We start from the raw sequence: 22080 nt of genomic DNA, 5'->3' as shown, positions 1-22080 counted from the left end.
TTGACAAGTGCTGACCTCCCATGATGAGGCTTGTGATTCCATGAAGGTGAAAAGCACTGCCCATGAAAGTTTGTGTAGAAGAGGCATAAGGAAGAAACTGAATGTCTGTGGGAGAGGGATCGAAGTGGATGTGTGAGAGAGAGGGATCATTAATTGACCAGACTACCTTCTTCTGGATAGAATCAAGATATCATAGAAAGAATTTTGGTGCACCATCCCAAATATGTGAACGATATTCCATGGCTGGGCTGATTTGGGATTTGTAGAGAGTTAGCAGCTGTGAAACAGTGTCTTGTGCAAAAAAGTACACCAAGTTTTTTGGTGGCTGCAGAAGCTATGGTTGAAATGTGCTTGTGCCAGGAAAGGACATTGGTATAGATCAGCTCAAGAAGTGAAATCTGATTGTTTACATCAGGGGTTGGCAACCTTTTCAGACTCGTGGGCCACATTCAACTTTTATTTTTAATAATAGGGTCGCAAGGGTTTAATTAATAGAAAATAATGAGCGGAAAAAATACTCAAGGTATCAATTTTTATTATATCAATCTTAAAAAAAAAAAAAAAAACAGAAATATTTATAAAGTATACAAGATATGAAACAAGCATTAAAATGAAACTCAATGAAAAATAATCATGTAAGTAATATAGTTTTACGCATCACAATATGTATGTCTTCCTACTTAATGTGACTTTTTTGATTGTTTTCCCTTAGCCAAATTATCTATATCTACTTTATAACCTAAGATGTAAATTCGAATTGAAGCATGCAAATGTTCATCAGTTAGTCGAGAAGAATATATATTTTTTCTAAAATCATGGCAGAAAATGCTTGTTCGCAAATATATGTGCTTCCAAATGCGACTATCATCTTCTTTGCAAAAATTAATCCTTCAAATTTTTTGGTAAGCATTGATAAATTTTTTAAATATTTTCTAACGAAAATGCATTCTTTAATATTTCATTCTGCTGCAATTCCAAAACTTGCATCAGTGGTCGGTTTGGCAGGTCATGAATGTCGACATTAAAAGGATTCAATATCCACAAATCTTATTGAAAATTCCGTTTTGTAAATCTTTAATAATACCAACAAAAGTTTCTTTTGTGTTTGCCATCCAACTGTAGATGTCAATTTGCAATCATGTAGATTTTCTTCCATTATATATTTCTTCAACAGACATAGTTTGCCTTCAAAAGCTTTTATGTCAGAAAACAGTTCTGACAGTAATTTACCTTGGCCCTACAGGTTCAAATTAAGTTCATTAAGGTAGTTGTAATGTCTACCATAAATGCAAGAGACACAATCCATTTTTTATCCGATAGTTGCAGGACAGTATTTTTGTGTTCCATCATGAAAATATCTATTTCTTCACATAAATTAAAAAATATTTTTAGCACAATACCTCTACTTAACCATCTAGCACCTGACTAGTAGATAAAGTCCTCTTGAAATGTCCATAACGTCTTTTCTTGATGATAAAATTTTACTGGCCACATGCCATGTAAGTATGGTCAACCTTTTATGGGCCACCAAAAATGCACATTTGGGCCACATGCAGCCTGCCGACACCTGGTTTACATATCTGGAGATTACTGAAAGTTAGGAGAGGGATGCGAGCTCTTTCTTGCTGGAGATTAGACATGACTAAGTTTTGGTAGCACTGGCATCTGCAAGGTTTTCTTTGCTCCATGGATATAGCTAGGAGACTGGAGTTCAGGACACTGGTCATGGTAGATCTTGAGGATTCTAATAATTGAGCACTATAAAGTTCAAATGAAAAGGAGGAATAGAGTGTACTTCCATCAGCAAAGTTATGGATAAGAAATGAAGTCTCTGTGAGCAGGTCATTTATATACAAGAGGAAGAGAGTGGGTGAAAGTACCAAACCCTGAGGTACTCCCACATTGGTGAGGAAATCCGAAGAGAAACCATCCACCATGAACTACTTAATTTTAGAGAGAACAGGAGTGATAGCAATTGGATGGCAGTTTCATTTGAAAATCAAAATAGAAGACTAGGGTTGGCATAGAGAAAGAGCAATTCTTGGTGGAGTGGAGGAAACTTTGTACAGAAATTGGAAGAAAAGAGTGATGCCAGTAAGATGTCATCGTCTTTTAGGTGAAGTGACTACAGTACCATCTGGATGCGAGTAGTGGAAACCAGTGTGGACAAAAGTTGCACCCAATGGCCTTGGCAAGGGACCAGAAGGAACGATGCCTGTACCAGTTTGGCTGAAACATGATTACCCAAAATGAATGAGAATTTGATAAATGCTAGAGTAAGCTAAGGGCAAAAGTTCATCCTTTTACCCTGAAGAATAAAAAAAGGGAGGGAGAATCTTGTTAATAAGGCAAAAAAAGTCACCAGATCTAAGCATTTTGGTTATTCTTTCAGAAATTACATAAGGAACAGTAAAGATGAACCACTTCTTGGAAGTGAAGGTGACAAGAAATCCCATAGTTAGTTATTAATGGCCTTGTTTGCATAACTGGTGTGAAGCCATTAGCCAAAAAAGGTAGTCTTAATATATAATTTAATTTTTGTAATGGCAATGCTTCAGCACAGCATAAAGAATGAGAGATAAGATGTATACGAGACTTAATAGTGATTTCTGACAAGGATGGTGATGTGAATGAGCATGAATGTAAAGTCCAGTGTAGTTTTCTTTCTAAAAACAGAGAAGTGTCACTATCCGGCCAATAAAGTGGGTCTACAAGAAGGAAAATACTATTTTTTTTCTACTTTAAGAGAATAATAGCTACACTCTGAACATTTTTCTTGTAAGAATAAAACTAGTCAATGAAGCATTAATGAGGATGTTAATCAAATGATCCACTGTACTCGCATTATTTCAGAAAATAACACACACACACTAGAGACCATGAGATAACAGTTGTCTATGGTACTCTCCTCCCCAGATGCCTATTAAAATCACTGATGGCTTTAATACAGTTATCTGTGATTGACTAAAGGCAGAGATTGATTTTCCTTCAGTTTCAAGAAAAGTTACGAGTTTTGTGGAGAGTTACTACTAGATCTCTCCTAAACATTCTTTGTGGTACTATCAATCTTTGTAACATTTTTTTTCTTGAAGTTCCAAAGGGAACATGGCCGAACTGTAAATGCTATCCACATATTTGTGAATGACATTTTTACAGTTTGCAGTACCACAAAGAATGCTCAGGAGAGATCTAGTAGTTTTTGTTCAAATTGCTCCATGAAATAGTCTGCAAGGGTTGGAGAAAAAGGACAATCCCATGGCTGTACCTTAAATCTGCTGGTAAAGTTTGTTCCAAAAAGTGACCAGAATGATGACAAAATCAGAGAAACAAAGAATATCTACAAGAAAGTTTCATCCAGGGGAACATTTGTGAATAGACACAGCATCTAAGATGATTAAGATATCACTGCAGCAGGACAAAGCCGAGATTTTTTTTCTTTGAAGTGAAAAATGTTCATCTTGATGATTTTATCATCCACTCTGGTTACTTTACTTGTTAGAAAAAGCTTTGCCAGTAGACTGAAGGGTACATGGATGGCCCTTTTTTCTCCAACCCTTGCAAACTATTTCATGGAACAACTGAATCCTTGTGATACAGATATGTGTACTCAGTTCCCTCTTGAATTAGTAAAAGATCATCATATTACCTTTTTAGACCTCCATCAGCCAGATAGTAGATACATTTCACCATTTTTAGAAAGAAAACTCACATACTGAACTATGCATTCATGCTATTTTACATCACTGTCCTTGTCAAAAATCTGGCACCATTAAGACTTGTACAGCAGGCTCACTCTATGCTCTAGAAACATTGCTATCACAAATTCTATTAAAACCACTTTTCCTTGCTAATAGCTTCACCAAGAAGCCTTATCTCCTTACCATTCCTTATATTAAAGGCATTCTAAAAAAAGAATAACCAAGCTGTTTAGCTTAGTCAGGTGTCTTTTCACTCTATTAACAAGATTTCTGCTTTTTTCTTTTCTCTCCTTTAAGGCTCAGTAAAGGATCAACTTCTGCTCAGTCTACCCTGGTGTTTATCAAATTCCCTTCCATTGCGAGTTACACTTCAGCCAAACTGGTAGATCTGTGGCAGTCCATCATGATAAACATTCCAATTATTATTATTTGACGCCTCCAGGGAGTCCAAAGACTCATCGAGGGAGAATGTGCCAACAGAATCGAACGATTGATCCCCTTCCAACTACTAACCACACTCAAACTTGCTTACGTAAGCCATTAATAGCAGAGGCTCTACCAATCGGCCAATCTTTGCTGGCAAATTATATTAAATAAATAAGACAATTATAATAAATTTCATGAGCCGGAAGAATCTGAACATGCATAACATGCAATTTCCACTAACCTTAAGCCCTCTGATATAAAATTAAGGTCCCTCACAAAAGCAGTTTGCTCTTAGAATGTTTATACAAAAGAAAGTTGTGAAGCCTTGCCTCGCCAAACATGATGAATTGATGTCATCTGTCTTGTTGGAAATAGTTCTCCTCGTGTCCCACATGTAATTTTTTTTTAAGGATAAAACAACAAATATTTTGTTTTAAAATTATGTAGTCAGGATCTTAATATATTTCAGACCTAGCACCGTGTCATTTGCATTTGGCTCGCAAATTTTCATTATCAAGTCTTCTGGTTGCTACTTGTCCCTGTAATTTAAAATTCACACTGAACATGCTCTTAGTAGCATTACATCCAAGACTTGGCATCTAAATACTCTGTGGAGTCATGCAAGTAATCATGGCCTTATTAGTACCTTATACAGTGGAACTATTACCTCGTTATCCATGTGGAAGGATAAACACTTACTGCCCACAATCATATTTAGCCTTGAAGACATAAGCTTTGGAGCACCCACTACACACTCCAGCAGCACATCTCACTCATTCACAACCCACCATGGTAAAAAAAACTCCTTTCCTTTATTGTTACACGATGATCAGCATTCATTTTACACAAATTATGGATTCTACAACTGTATTATAAATAATGATTTTAATTTCCCAACATTTTGACCTTCTTATGAAGGTCAGCACGCACACACACACACACACACATCTGCAGCACACACACACACACACACACACACACACACACACACACACAGAGAAACTAAATTTCACACAGTATGCTGAAGAGACAATGATTTGATCTATGGTTATTCTACTGACCTGACTTCTAGTGAAAATAAAATAAAATTACAATAAATAAATGAAATAAAATAAATTAACCAAATAAAAGCTATATTCTATTTAAGACAATGTCAGAGAAACATTCTTTCATATAGTTTTGTTACAGTAAAAATGATATCCTAATTTAACGACATTTGTCATAGTAGATTTAAGATCCTGGATTACCTGTGGTCCTATTTATAATTAACTCTTAGGGAGAAAGGTTAAATGGGTAGAATATGTGCCTTCCATTTGCTTGGGATTTTTAGACCATCATTATCGTTCACATTAGGTTGATTGATAAGAATGTCACAGGCCTCCTTAAATTTATGTTCATACCATGTTTTGGTGCAGTGTAAACAATTGCATGCATTTATGTTGTTTGTTTAGGTGGCTGAGGAAATGTTTTCGCTATCTGGCCCCATGGCCACCAGACACTTTCCTCAGCTACCTAAACAAACAACACAAACAATTCACAGTTGAGACTGAAAAGTAGAACACACTTCCATTTCTAGATACACTTATCTCACGCCTTCCTTCTGGCAGTCTTTCCTTCACTGTTTACTGGAAACCGACACATACAGGCCAGTATATATACACACAGGGCCAGCGGAAGCGGGCATTCAGAGCATACGGGCACCGATACGAAGGGGGGGGGGGGCTGTCGCCAGGGCACACACACGCCCGGATCGTTACAGGGATGCTTAAATAGAAATTGCATCATTGTCTCTTCATCATACTGTGTGAAATTTAGTTTCTCTGTGTGTGTGTGTGCGTGCACGCGCGCGTGTGTGTGTGTGTGTACTCCCGATGATGACCTTCATAAGAAGGTCAAAATGTTGGGAAATTAAAATCATTATTTATAACACGGTTGTAGAGTCCTTTTTCACTTCCTTACTCACATGACAAGGACCGACTCTCATTTTACCATCATTCTAAGCAAGAATTAATCTATATCTATCTGATGGGCTCCTCTCACTAAACTTATGCATGTCATGAAACTTATGAAGGTCAAAACATCGGGAAATCAAAACCATTATTTATAACACGGTTGTAGAGTCCTTTTCACTTCCTTACTCACATGACAAAGACCAACTCTCATTTTTCCATCACTCTAAGCAAGAATTAATCTATATCTATCTATCTGATAGGCTCCTCTCACCAAACTTATACATGTCACTTCTCCTCCTCCTATCTATCAAGCTCTACAAGATCACATTCCCTTAATCTGTCTACATATTCAACTCTCTTCAATTTTTCCTAATTGCCAATAACCAGGTGAGCAGATCATCTATTCACATAAACACAAGTGAGGCCCAATTAGTGCTTATTATATAGTGGAACTATCACCACATTATCCATACTTGTCAGAGTTATTCACATTACAGGAGCAATTTCCTGGGTAATACAATTTTTGTGATGCTTCCCCTGAACTTTAGCTGTCTGACCACCAAAATCCCCATATCCTCAACCTCCTAAACTAAAGTTACTTCAATATGATAAACTTCATCCATCTTCTTTGCCCAAAGTGCATAACTTCACACTTAATCAACAACACTAAAGTGACATCTCCATTCTTCAGTCCAAAGCATGAACCTATTCAAATCCTCTTGCAACAAGTTAGAACTTTTGTTGCAATGCATAGGCACTGCGGCACCCCAATTTTTCTCGATATATAAATATATTTCTTAATTTATTTATATTTGCTTGTAATATTTAATTTTTCATTTCATATTTTATCATATTTTTTCATATAGAGGGAAGTAGAACAAGAGGCCATTGCTGGAAACTGTATAAGGAGGATGTGAGCAAAGGAGTGAGAAGCAGGTTCTTTGCATGGAGGGTGGTTGGTGAGTGGAATGCATTGCCTGAGTGTGTTGTGGATGTGGACACACTGAATCAGTTTAAGACTAGGTCGGATGAGCATTCTATGCAATAGTGAGTACCTCTCACAATGAGTCTCTGCCTCCATGGAGGTCGGGTGTTGATAATAATAATAATAATGAACAATCCTATACAATTCAGTTATTTTGCATAAAAAATAATAAAAATCCATCTTGTAGCATTTAGGAGGGCGAAGGACGCTAGCAGCACTGTGTTTACCACAGTGTCATATTGCAACCCGCGCAAGTATATGCATGTCATAGTGAGATACGAGCTATTTGCGTAATGCGGCAGTGTCCGTCGCAGGATGCAGGACATATATGGCGCAGAGGGTGAAGCTTGACGCTTTTCATATTCCCTGTTGTCTGTTTTGGGAGCAGTGATGGGAGAGATTTGTGAGCTATTTTAGCTCGTCCTGAGTGGGCAGAAGTGGTTATTCGTTGTTGGGTGTTAGGATGGCTTTCGGTCTTTTATGTTTCCAGTAGTCATTACCGTCATAGTTTCCGGCTTGTTGTATCAGTTGGTTTGGATGGATAGATGTCTTCATAAAGAATTTTTCTGCTAGGGAGCGTAGTAGTGGAGAGATGTAGGGGATATTTATGTCCCAGTGGATCTGGGCATTCCTGATGAACCATGGGGCGTCCAGAAGCATTCGCAGGCATTTGTTCTGTAGTCTTTGTAGCTTGAGGATGTTTGTCTTGGAAGTATGGCTCCAGGCTGGGGAGGCATATATGACTGTGGGACAGATCTCTGTCTTGTACAGCAGAATTTTGTTTCTTGAGCTTAGTTTGCTGTGTCTGTTGATCAAGGGGTATAGCTGGGCGATAACTTTTGAAGCTTTGGTGCATATGCTCTTGATGTGGCTGTTGAAGCATAATCGCTTATCGAGAAGTATTCCTAGGTATTTTGCTTCAGTTTTCCAGGGAATTTTAGAGTTGAACAGGGTGATGTCTCCTTTGGGGGATGCTCGTCTTCTTGTGAAGAGTATTGTTGTACTTTTCTGGGGGTTTAATTGTAGTCGCCAGTCTTTAAACCATTTTTCTAGATTCAGGATGGTGTCTTGTAGTTTTTTGGTGACGAGAAGTGGTTGACGAGATCTGGCTAGAATAGCCGTGTCATCAGCATAAAGGGCGATGGTAGATGTGAGAGGATTTTGAGGGATGTCTGCCATATAGATGTTGAACAGGATCAGGGCTAGCAGTGATCCTGGAGGAACTCCAGCGATGATTTTCCGTTGGGTTGAGACTGTTTCATTGATTTTGACTTGCATCCTCCTGTTGGAGAGGTATGATTTGATCAGGTGTATCATGTTTAGTGGAAGGTTAGCGATGATGAGTTTGTAGAGGAGGCCTTGGTGCCAGATCTTATCGAAGGCCTTTGAGATGTCTAGGAAGACAGCTCCAGTGTGTTGATTCCAGTTGAATCCTGTGGTGATGTATTCTACCAGTCTATGGATTTGATGGGTGGTGCTGTGATTTTGACGGAAGCCGAATTGTTCTTCTGGAATGATATTTAATTGGTTGACATGATCTTGGAGTCTGATGAGGATAATTTTCTCAGCTATTTTCCCTAAATTGGATAGCAGGCTGATGGGACGGTAATTTTCAGGTAGGTGTGGGTCTTTGCCTGGTTTGTGAATTGGGATGATGTCAGCTATTTTCCATGACTGGGGGAAGTGCTGCCATTTGAGGATGGAGTTTAGGATGTTTGCCAGATGTGCTATGACTTTGCGTGGTAGTGCCTTGATGACTTGGTTAGTGATGCCATCCAGACCTGGGGCTTTTTTGATCTTGAGATGGTTGATGATGCCGATTATTTCGGTAGGTGAGGTAGGCATTATAGGACTTGGATTGACATCGGGACGATTTACTGTGAACCTGACTTTACGATGGATCTTGTATACGTGGCTGATGTTTAGGTTATCATATGCAGGACTGCATTGTTTCTCTAGGTTTCTTGCTATGGCTTCGGCTTTGTCAGCATCTGTGTATGCAAGGTGCTGTTCTGCTTGCTGAGGGGGGAGGGATTTGCACTTGATCCTGAGGTTGTTTAGGAATTTCCATATAGAATGATCTGCTGTGGAGATGGAGGTGAGCTTGTTGTCCCATTGTTGGTTCCTATGGTTCTGAAGAGCTTCTCGGACAGATTTGTTTAATCTGTTGAGGACTGTTTTGTCCTGGGGAGCACGAGTGTTGTGATATCTTTTTCTTTGTCTGTTTTTTTCCCTTATTAAGTCCATGATTTCTTCCGGGAGACGATTTTGTTTGTGGGTAATCGTGGATACTGTGGCTGCTGTTATGGCTTTATTGATTTGATTGGTGAGGTTCTTTATTGCCATGTCTATTTCTTCCTTGGTTTTTATATGGGGAACCAGACCAATGTGTTCTGGTAGCACTTTCTTGAGTTTCTCCCAGATGATGGAGGTTTGGGGGGGGGAGGTGACTGATCTTTGTTCCCTAAGTGAAGTAGGATTGGGTTGTGGTCTGATGATAATTCGTTCAGTGTCCGTCGCGCAGTTCCACTGTTGTTTATATGCAGTTTGCGCCAGTAGTAGTGTTCGTAGTGCTTATCGTGTTTACTCCGTCTCTTTAAATATTTGGACATTACAATTAAAGACATAACATTTGTTATAGTTTTTATTTTAGAACATTATTGGAGTTATGATAATAAATTTTATTTTTAAGTAATTTTGAATTATACTAAACTGTATAATTTTATCTATAATAAACAATTTTTCATGAAACAAAAAACGAAGAATATATTTTATTTTTAAGTAATTTTGAATTGTACCAAACTATATAATTTTATCGATAATAAACTATATTGTTTCATGTTTAATTTTTACCATAATTTTGATATTTTATCCAAACACTATACACCGTACTTACAGTGTGTATGTATATGTCGAAAGTTGCAGCACCCCCCCCCCCACGATTTCAAGCCACGAGCCGCTACTGGTCATTGCTTTTGCTAATTTATCATCAGCAAACAACAGAATTTCTCCTATCACACCCTGAATTATATCACTGCTATGTAAATTAAACAATAGTTGTCCCAGCAAGAACCATGTGGTATCCCACTTATTACCTTCCTTTTTCAGGACATTGCGCACCCCCCCCCATACTGTAACCAAGGTAGGAACTGACTGTCCAACTCCAACCTGAACAGTACTTTATCACGTTGCACTCTATCAAATGCTTTAACAAAATTCAGATAATCACCACATAATGCTCCCTCTTTCGAAAGATTTCCATTCTCATTAAACTAAGTAGTATTGTAGGAATATTAGTGGAGAGGCCACCAAAAACTTATCAAGTTATAAAATATTAAGATTCAGTAAGAACCTGGCCGGAAAAATGTATTTCGAATGATTGAATCATTCTTTCATCCTTCTCCCATTTCATACATGCTCACAACGTGCGGCTTTATTTCAGAATCTCGAATCCCCAATAAAATAAAAAAATCCTTGGAAGTAAAAATCTTCGTTATAGTTTATTATTGTAAACCAATATTCTCATTTTTTGGTGAACTATTGTTCCTAAGTAAATATTTCAAAATATAAAATAAATTTTATTCTGAATGAAACGCTAATTTTTACTTCATTTATTATAGTTATCATTTTATATTATTATGTGATACCTCTAGGTCTTGGTTACCTCTGCGTCCTAAATTACCTAAACAGAGATCTGATGTTACTATAAAACTTGAAGTTGTATAGTAACCTTTTATGCGCATTTACCAGTATGTCAAGTAATAAATGTGATAATGAATTTGAAAAGAAAGTAAACAAATACAACTGCAGATATCTTTGTTTCTTATATAATGTATATGTTGAATATGTAAGCTCAATCAATTGACTGGAACTAAAACGAAATCTAACTCACTGTGGATGAGTTCGCTCATTTTCTAGTCCCAAGAATCAATATAAAAAGGTACTATATCACAAAAATTCAAAGACGCCGAATAAGTTTTAGCGTCAGATGCAAAATGTTATCGCATGGTTTCAGTCTTGAAAAAGCAACGTTGGTAGAAATCAGTAGATTACAGGACAAATAATGCTGAATATTGCCCGAATTAAATTGGTTACTAAGAGAACGTCCTTACTAATGCACACCTATGATTCACCGTCGCACTACTGTTTTCAAATTTATATATATATAAGAGGGTGGAGTACATCCCGGTTGTTGCCGCAGAAAGAAAGCTATAGACATTAGTAAGCCAACCAAGCCAAGTTCCTCTACTATCAGTAAACAGAACGTGCTTATGCTTTATGCTGCCTTTGCCCGCTTTGTGTTCGCAGGAGGTTTACCCATATCCGGTTAAGCCCATTCACGTAGTACAACAGAACAGCTGGGGCAATATACTACTATCATGAATGGTATAACCATAAGTTGCGAGAAAATATGTTCCTTAATACATATTGAAATAAATTTTTAATAATCGATAGGAAACAATCCGCAAATCATCGAAATTCATCAGGAATCATATTCTGATTGCATGATAATTTTACACATTCCATATATTACATCATGATAAAGTTATATTACAATATTGACTATATTATAATAAAAAGTCGGACTACCCCCTCAGTTTTCAAAAGTTCGGCCTCGCCTACTCTCTATAGGAATAGGCATTCGCAGATTTGTTTATTTATTTAGAAGTCAGAAAACGTGACTTTTTTTTTTTAATGGACATTTTAAGAAAATAGCAAATATTTTCACACTTCAATTGAGGAGTCACGATTAAATGATGATACCTTCTTAAGAAGGAGAATGCTTCTGGAAAAGGTTAACTAAGTATTTTAAAAGGTCTGCATTTTCCAATTTCTTAATATAATATTATTATTTATATATAATTATTAAGGCTACATAAAAAAGAAATATATTATTTGAAAATTTTATGAGGTAATCTTTTTTTTTTTTTTTGATGTTTAAATATTTCAGTCTATTCTTTAAAATATTATCTTCTCCATTCAAAAGAATATTGGCAACAATTTCGAGTCCATAAGTTGGAATCGAAAGTTCGTAATACCGTCAGCACCGGTCCGAGCAAATTTTTGAGTGTGGGCAAGTTTTTTTTTTTTAATGAAATTGCATATGTATATATAAAAATTTATATATATATATATATATATATATATATATATATATATATATATATATATATATATATATATATATAGTGAATAAATAAATAAAATATTTGTGTTTATTATATAATGAGTACATAATTTTAACACAATTTATAAATATTACATAAATTACATTAAATATGACAAAAAAATATGAAAAAATCTAAATTAAGAATTAACAATTTTAATTATTTAAAAAAAAAAAAAGTGATATCGGCTATATCACTTTTAATAGATAAAGTGGCTAAGCAATCTAATCTCCCTTCGGACATTGTGGACGTCAAATAATTTTTAATAAATCTTAATTTTGAAAAACTGCGCTCTGCACTTGTAACTGTAGTTGTCAAAAGAATTCGTAGTGATGTGTACACATTAGGAAAAAGACTTATGCAGTTATTTGCACAAATATAATTTAATACTTCTTTGGGAGAATAATTATTTATATCCTCCGAGACAATATTTTTAATTCATCTAAAAAATCTATCGCTGAAATATCTTTTTGATCACAATCAGACAGAACAATTTCTAAGTCGCAACAAGTTTTTTTTTTTTTACTGTATCATTATCAAATTTTAAGTCACCAATGTTAAAGAGAAACCCAAAACTTGATTCATATTTATTTGGCTGTTCAAATATCTCAGTAATTGATTTTATTGTTGAATCAAGAATTACATTAAAAAATTAATTTGAAAATGTCGCTCAAAATTAGTAATTGATTCGTCAAGAACATACATAATGAAATTGAGTTTTTACATATCGAGTTCGTGTGCTGTCGTTAGTTGGGAAATCAGTATTTAACCCAATATTTAGAGCAAAGTTATGGGCTTGGTGCTTAACTTTCAAAAAATTGCTTTCGCTTCTGTATGACGTCAAGAATTTTTTCGTGACATCTAATGATTTCAGTGTTTCAATAATATTGCAAGAGATATTTTGCAATTGTTTGCTACATGCATTGACTTCACTTAGAATGTCATAACAAACAAATGTGCCAAATATAAACTTGAAAGAATAATTTTTTTTTGCTAACGAACTAGCTTCCAATTTTGTTTTAATGCCTTGTTGCCCAATTAAGCTGTCATCTTCTGTGATGAAAATTAAAGCTTCATGTATTTCTTTTACTTGATTTCGTATTGCTTTTACAGCTTCAACGCGACTTTCCCCATCTCGTCGTGCGTAAAGCTTTTAAAGTAAAATTTTGGATGTGGTTTAGAACTTCCCATCGATGACTCGATGAAGAAAAGAAATTATAGATTGACTGAATAATGTCAAAAAATAAAACCGTATCTACATTGCAGCTTGCTGCATCGCTCAATACCAAGTTCAAGGAATGCGTACAACACGGAACAAAAAATGCTCTAGGATTTTTGTTCCTTAAAAGTGTTTGTATCCCTGCATTCTTACCCTTCAATATTTGACCCGTTGTCATATCCCTGACCATCGATATTTTGAATATTTAAGTTTTTTTTCTTCTAATAATTTTAAAATTATTCAGCCATACCACTTCCTGTTGAATTTTAATAAAATCTAGAAATCTTTCCTCTATTTGTATCTTGGGTTTCTTCATTTTTTTTTCTTTTATAGAAACACATCTTACAATTAAGGACATTTGCTCCTGGCGCGAAATATCAGTGGTGCAATCAACAATTATTGAAAAATACTTAGCATTCATTATTTTAGATACATTTTTTTTTAAATTTCATTACTGAATATAATAATGATTTCGTTTTGTATACATTTCCCTAAATAATGAACGCGAATTTCATTGTTTTTTATGCGTTCTACATGTTTTTGTAATACGCTGTCAAATTCGACGAATAATTCAATCAGTTTCAAAAATTTTCCATTATTATTTGTATATAGAGCATCTGAACTTCCTCTGAACGCTATGTTTTCTTTTGCAAGACATTTAACAACCGATATTATGCGTTTTAAAACATGCATCCAGTGTTCTTGTTCTTTTTTTTTTTTTTTTTTTTTTTTTGAGTAATTTTAATTGATGTTGATCAGTTGTAGTTTCATTTTTTAAATGGTTTTCCAAATCAATCCATTTTTGAAAATTATTAAAATGTTCTTGAGATTTTTTCGTGGCGCTGAAGAACTTGGGACATATATTTCCATTCGTTATTTCCTTCCGAAATTAAGTTCATAGTTTGAATATTATAAATAATTTGCAGCAGAAACAAAATACATTTTTTGAACTTGAGTAAATTAACCAAGATCTTTTAACGGTTTCTATGTTACTCAAAATCCTATTATAAAGCGATACATAAAAACTTCTATTATGTTCATCGCGTGGGAAAAAAAAAAAAGTCTCTTTTGATTCAGCAGGAGGACCTCGTTTTACTAATATATCAATTATTGAATTGAACAAGTTTGGCCATAAAGCTGGATCGTCAAAAAGCTCGTAATTTAGTGTTGAGGAATTTGTATTTGAAGTCGAAGCTATTGGATGTTTCTCAAGAGCCTGATTATCATTTAAACATAAATTCGAATATTTTTTCCGATTTCCGATTAATCTGTTTCTTAAATAAAAATATTCTATTCATAAGAGAATCAAATTTTCTAAAAGAAATTGGATCTAAACGTTTCTGTCCCAGGGATTATCAAAATAAAAATAATTATTTGGAGCTTATATAATTAGAATAAAATATAATTATCTTTATAAATATGTATATATAAATTTAATATTTTTAAATATGATATATCCAATTTAATTATTATTTTTTATTATTTTCCAGTATAATTGTAACAAACTCTGTAAGTTAAAGATACCAAGCAATTTTATGAGCTAGGTTTTAATCCTTTTTCCCAAGTAAGCAAACAGACAAGTCAGTCAAGTTTGCGCCTGAACACAGTTCAGGTCTGAGGCAACTCGTGGTAAAGGTGGAGTAAGCTACGAGTTGCCACAGACCTGAACTGTGTTCAGGCGCAAACTTGACTGACTTGTCTGTTTGCTTACTTGGGAAAAATGATTAAAACCTAGCTTATAAAATTGCTTGGTATCTTTAGCATAATACATACCCAAGGTAAAAACCTTTCTACATAAACCCTAAGTTCGCCGCCTGCGGCATCGCCCATTCCGCCCCTGCCTCGCGCAGGGCTTGAGTACCGTGCATCTTACGAATTATGCTACTTAAAAGGGGAACCGCTTGTTTTGATAAATTTACGTCACATGCGTCTGTCTCAATACGATACAGTATTTAAATTAAGGGATATTAAATCCCACATTGTTTTAAAACCGAATAAGAAACTCAAGATTGGAATCAGAGTTTCATGCCGAATATAGTATAGTAAACTATAAAATAAAAGTATCGGCGACTACTAGCGTGAGCTAATGCACGTAGTCCAAACTCGGGCAACTCGCAGCAAAAGTTGATAAAGTTCTGATCGCTATTCTTGGTATTTTCCATAATGTAAAACACATTTCCTAGGAAATGTGTGCTGTTGTTACATTATGATTGGAGGTCACTACCCAGACCCGTTTCAGCCTTTATTGAAGCTTCATCAGTGAGTAGCTAGACCAAATTAATACCAAAGGGCAGAACGATACTGTTTTGATGGGTGATAAAGTTCTGATCGCTATTCTTGGTATTTTCCATAATGTAAAACACATTTCCTAGGAAATGTGTGCTGTTGTTACATTATGATTGGAGGTCACTACCCAGACCCGTTTCAGCCTTTATTGAAGCTTCATCAGTGAGTAGCTAGACCAAATTAATACCAAAGGGCAGAACGCAGAACGATACTGTTTTGATGGGTGAGGCATATATGCTTTTCATATATGCTTTTTTGTGAGCTAATGCACGTAGTCCAAACTCGGGCAACTCGCAGCAAAAGTTGATAAAGTTCTGATCGCTATTCTTGGTATTTTCCATAATGTAAAACACATTTCCTAGGAAATGTGTGCTGTTGTTACATTATGATTGGAGGTCACTACCCAGACCCGTTTCAGCCTTTATTGAAGCTTCATCAGTGAGTAGCTAGACCAAATTAATACCAAAGGGCAGAACGATACTGTTTTGATGGGTGAGGCATATATGCTTTTCATATTCCCCTCCATCTGAAAAGGTAAGTTCTTTGGGTGGAGAATTATTGAGCTTTAAGCTCGCCCTGAAAGGGCGGCGAGATTAACTGTGTTCAGCTGAGCATAGAATTGATTTGGGTCTCTTGTATTTGCAGAAATCTGCTTCATTATAGTCTGAAGTTTGCTTGATCAGTGGGTTCGGATGATTAATTGTTTTAATGAAGAACTTTTCTGCTAGGTCATGAAGGAGAGATGTGATGTAGGGAATGTTGACGTCTCTGTGAATTTGGGAGTTTCTGATAAAGCACGGAGCATCCAAACTCATTCTCAGACATTTGTTTTGTATTCTCTGCAGCTTTTGAATATTTGTTTTCGAAGTATGACTCCACGCAGGAGATGCGTGAGTTATGACCGGGCGTATAACCATCTTGTATATGAGCAGTTTGTTCTGAGTATCGAATTTACTTTTTCTGTTGATCATGGGGTAGAGCTGCACTATTGCTTTGGATTAATTTGTCTTTGACCTTATGTGTTCTATATGGTTGGTGAATTGTAGTTTTTTTATCCAGAATTACTCCAAGATATTTGACTGTATTCTGTCATGGGACTTTAACACCTAGTAAATGTATATCTTCCTTGATTTGAGGCTTTTTTCTAGTGAAAAGTATGGCTGAGTTCTTCTGTGGATTGGTTTGAATTCTCCAGTCCATAAACCATCTTTCCAGCGTGTGAATGCTGCCTTGGAGTCTCTTAATAGCCAGTTTTGGGCTGAGAGATCTTGCTAATAATGCAGTGTCATCAGCATATAATGCAGTGATTGTTGAGCTTGGGTTTTGAGGGATATCAGCAATATAGATAGAAAACAGCAAGGGGGCCAAGAGTGAGCACTGCGGTACTCCCGCCAGAACCTTGTGTCTGGTTGATACAGTTTCATTTATTTTGACTTGCATGTATCTGTCTCCGAGGTAAGAGTGAATTATTTTAACTAGATTAATAGGTATATTGAATGCGATGAGTTTGTAGAGAAGACCTTGATGCCACACCTTATCAAAAGCCTTTGCAGCATCTAAAAAGACTGCAGCTGTATGAAGGTTCTGGTTGAAGCCTTCGGAGATGTATTCGATCAGCCTGTGGATCTGCTGAATGGTGGAGTGGTTTTTTCTGAATCCAAATTACTCATTTGGGATTATATGTAGTTGGTCCGTTTGTGATTGAAGCCTAGTAAGGACTACTTTTTCTGCGATCTTTCTACGGTTAGACAGAAGACTGATAGGTCTGTAGCTTTCAGGGAGTTGAGCGTTTTTTCCCATCTTTTTGATTGGTGTGACATCTGCTATTTTCCATGTTAAAGGGAAATACTGGAGTCTGAGGATGGCACTAATTATGTTGACTAAATATACAATGGCTTTTCTGGGGAGTAGTTTAATTATTTTATTTGCAATTCCATCTGAGCCTGGAGCTTTATTGCTTTATTGTTCAAATTTTCATCTACAAGAGGTTGCATTGAGTTTCCAAGCTGTCGGCCAGAGCCTCTGCCTTTTCTTTATCAGTGTGAGCTATTCCTTTCTAGGTTTGAATTGAGGGTAAAAGTTGTCTTTTGGTGCGGAAGGTTCTCAGAAACTTCCATATGGAGTTGTCTTCAGGATTTAATTTCGTTAACTTAGATTCCCATTCTTGGTTTCAATGTTTTTGGAGGGCTTCACGGACTTGTTTAATTTATTCAAATTTGTTTTATCTTGGGGGCTCTTGTGTTATGATACCTCTTTCTGGTTTTGTTTTTCAGTCTAATTAAATCCATGATTTCCTCAGGGATCCATCCACTAGGGTGAAAGACTGTACTTTGGGTAATTGACTTTATTGCATTTTTGATTTGACTGGTAAAGTTGTTTGCAGCCATTTCTATCTCCTCTTTAGTGTGAATAGTAGGGACTGGGCCAATGTGATCAGGTAGGATTCTGGAGAGTTTGTCCCAAGATATGAAAGAGTGGGGAGGGGAGATTTGTTCTTGTGTACCAAGTTGAAGCAGAATAGAGTTGTGATCTGACGAAAGTTCAATTTATTGTTTCCAGCTGATATTGGTATCTGATGTTTTTGAGGATGACTATGTTAAGTACATCTGAACTTCCAGTTGAGCTGTGATGGGTGGGCTCTGTGGGTCCAGTTATAACAATAGAATGTTGTGTTGAGTAATGATTTAGAGTTCGACCTTTGTCATTGATTGTGGAGCTATGCCAGGCTGTATGTTTGGCATTAAAGTCACCAACCATGATGATGGCGTCTGTGAAGCCGAGAATGGAGTCCAAGTCAGATACCAACAATGGAATCCTGGTGGATTATATACAGCATAGATTTTGATATTGCCAGCATTGTTGGTATTAACTTCAATGCCTGTTATCTCTAGGTTCTTGGTTTGGGGATTAGTCAGAACATTGTGGCTTAGGTAGTTTTTAATGTATATAGCTGTTCCTCCTCCACTAATGGCGAGTCTTTTGTACATAGTATAGTTCCGTAATTTGGGATTATTAGCTGGTCTGAGATGTGTTTCATTTACCAGTATTATGTCAGGATTATGCCTGTGAGAGAATTCTCTTAGTTCTAGAATTTTGTTTTTGAGTCCGTTGGCATTCCATGCAGTGATCATGAGAGAGTTGGGATGGAATTTTCTTCTATTCATTGTTGAGGGCTGTCAGAATTGAGTGGGTACCTTGTAGGAATCTTTTCGTGGAGGACAGCGAAGGATTCGTCATCCTAAATTCTTGTAACATGGTAGCTAGTGAGGTAGTTAGTACTGATGTTAGATTTAAGCCTATATGGTCATGAGATGGAGTAGCCTTTGTTCGTGCTGCCTCTGCATAAGTTTTAGGCATTTGTTTTCTTTCTGGAGTTGTCGGGCTAGAGATAGTTTGGACTGGGGTGCGACTAGCACGGCTGTCTTGAGCATCGCTGAATTGTGTTGGAAGGGTAGTTTTTCGTAACCCTTGGTTATTTGGGTGTGTAATGCATCCCTTGTAGTTTGCGAGGCGAGGTCCTCCACAATTGGCACATTTAGCTGGAATGGATCTTCGTTTTGTACACATGACGGTCTGGTGGCCCTCGCCACATTTTAAACGCCTGTAATTTGCCTTACAAAGTTTTTGGGCATGGCCAAACCTTTGGCACCTATAGCACTGCCCAGCTGTCGACTTCTTCCTTAGTGGTTCAGTAGAAATTCTGAGGCCACACATCGTTGTTAGTTCATAAATCTCTTTCTGTGTCTTATCAATTTCTATGAGTATCAGTGGCATTGGCTGTTTATCTGCCCTGAGCATTCTGCTCACTTTCACTGGTGTTAGGTTTCGACTCATAAGATCAGTGGTGATTTCTTCACAGGTGACACCCTCGGTCACTCCGTGAAGCACAACCTTGAGATTTTTCTCACTGGGTAAAGCAAAAGTATGATATGGAAGACTCTTGTAATCCATTAATCTTGTCAGCTGTCTGTAGTCTGAGGCTGGCTGGATTTTGACTCCTTCATCTTGATTTTTAGCCCAGGAATATGCAATTTTGTGTTCTCTAAGGGCTGTTGTGACAGTGGTCCATTTGTCCTTGTCCCTTAGTATTACTGTGGAACCTTTTCGGTGTTCCTTGGGACTTCTAATGTTGGTATGTCTTCATCCATCTGGTCTTCTATGGTTCTTCTTCTTTTGTTAGAGTGCTCCCCTTGAGAGATGTTTTGACAGGGGGATTTTGGTGCCAGAGCAGCAATGAGATCCTCTTGTGAGATCTCATTCTCCTCCTCCTCTCCATCCTGATCATTAGAGTGAATATATTCTTTTATAAATCCTGGCCAGTCAGGTTCTAATTTGCTTATTATGAGTTTGAGTACCTCTAGAGACTGCTCCTTGTTAAGGATCTGGATCTTTGATGTTGTCCATGTCATAATGGCGATTTCCTGCCAGCAGAAATGGATTAAAAGCAATATAATAATCCTGCAGGGCCAGGGGACTGCCAGCAAAGTATCCTGTAGACCTAGACGGACTACTAGCAATGTATAATCCCGCAGGGCTTGAGGCCTGCCAGCAAATGTCCTGTAGACTGAGTTGGTCTACTAGCAAAGTCTTCTTAGAACCTACTAGTTTGGGAAAAGGAGTATCAATATCTCACTTGGCCACAGTTAGAAACCTACCTCCCTATAAAACCTTAATACCACCACTGGTCCTCACTGCGGGTGGGGCCTGCCGGTCATTTGATCTTTTGCACATTTCGTGCAGAGGGGGAGACAGTAGGAATCACACTGTGTCAGCACCAGTGCAATGTGAGATTACTGAGAAACCTTGTATGCAATGTAATAAGGCTCGGTCTAAAGTAACACGTCCGTTCTAATCAATCCTCTCACGATCAACCTTTTTTTTCACCAAAGGGTATAGCGAAAAGAACTTATATATGCTGCTATACGAGTTGTCAAAAAGGTGCACCCATTAAGTTAGTTATATATAAAGAGCCAATAGGCTTCATTTTGGCGATATAAACATTATTTAAATTAAGGGGATATTAAATCCCACATTGTCTTAAAACCGAATAAGAAACTCAAGATTGGAATCAGAGAGTTTCATGCTGAATATAGTTTACTATACCATATTCGGCATGAATTCTTTTCTGATGTCTTTAGTTTGCAGGGCCAGTTTCTTTTATCCCATTTATTCTTCGAACTCTAGGAACACATTTCAATATTGCATCTTTAAATACTTTTGACACTTCCCATGCATGTCAATATCCATCCCATCCAACAACTGATACTATAGTGCAAAACCAGCATACTTCTCAGTTGGTCATAATTTCCTGTTTTGCAGTTCAGCATATAACCTTTTATGAATGTATTAATAAATTTAGCCACTTCCCACTTCACTATCACCAATAGAAGGCAAAACAGTTACTGAAATCTCCCCCCCCCTCCCTTACACTATAATCAGATCTAAGGCTCTCTTTGACCTTAAGTTGTTTCTGCCACGTGCCACTTGAAGTTGTCTCGCAAAAGCTCAAATTCAGTTTCATTCTTCTCCTGAGATTTCAAAGCTACCCCAATCAATGTTCAGATAATTAAAGTTCTCATTATGATTACTCATTTCTCACCCATCATCTTTATTTGGTAATGCATTTCTTTGTCACTAGCAACTGATACACTAAGTCTGTAACGACACCCTCCTATGTATTTGATCTTGTTATACACCTCACATCAGATGACTTGAAACTCACTGCTACATGAAAAACTGTTACTAGTATTGTAGTCGTCATAGCTTTCTATTCTAAATGGACTCAAATAATCCAATATTATTAGTTCCACATCCACTTCTCCTCTCCTATCCTGTCTATCCCTCAGTACTGTACCCTTTATGCTTGCTCAATACAAGAGTATGCTATCTCTGATAGTAAGATCTCTCTACCTCTGTTTCTTGTCATAGCATTCATGTACAGATATAAGTTACTCGCACAGTTTTTTGTATACTCTTTTCTATTGTCTGCATAACACAGCTGGACAACTTGCTGATCTCTGTTGTTATCTAGTACCTTCTTATGCAGCCATCCTTGAACATACTTGTGAAGTATGAACCAGACGAACACAAAATCATTCTTTCCTTATAATCATTTCCATGATAATGCTCATTCCTATCATTAACATGGTTACATAACATTGTCGCTCTTTATATTATTTCATACATAATACAATATATAATTGTTTAAATAACCTGCATGTTATGAGAGATGAAAAACTCACAATTCCTGAAGAAAAAATCCTGCTGCCTCATAGAGGAGACTAGCTAATTCATATTGTTTAAACATTCTAATCTCTCTAATTGCAATGGAAATCAAACCTAGGTC

The 22080-nt window shown here is 36.6% G+C and overlaps 1 protein-coding gene across 3 annotated transcripts in view; it reads right to left on the bottom strand.

The window, feature by feature from the left end:
- LOC150102608 (signal-induced proliferation-associated 1-like protein 2) overlaps positions 1-22080 on the bottom strand; it is a 485410-nt gene that overhangs the window by 406874 nt on the left and 56456 nt on the right. The window contains exon 1 of one of the 3 annotated variants that reach the window (XM_090398859.1): positions 10954-10984. The exons of the other annotated variants lie outside the window; for them this stretch is intronic. The gene's annotated coding sequence lies outside the window, so the exon portion shown is untranslated. Of the gene's footprint in view, positions 1-10953; positions 10985-22080 lie in introns of those variants that run through there. 3 annotated transcript variants of the gene reach the window in all.

Source organism: Typopeltis vanoorti, chromosome 10, assembly GCF_054136105.1.
Source record: "Typopeltis vanoorti isolate ZY-2024b chromosome 10, IOZ_Tvanoo_1.0, whole genome shotgun sequence".
In the NCBI taxonomy this organism is placed as follows: Eukaryota; Metazoa; Arthropoda; class Arachnida; order Uropygi; family Thelyphonidae; genus Typopeltis; species Typopeltis vanoorti.
This window is presented reverse-complemented; position numbering and strand designations above follow the sequence as displayed.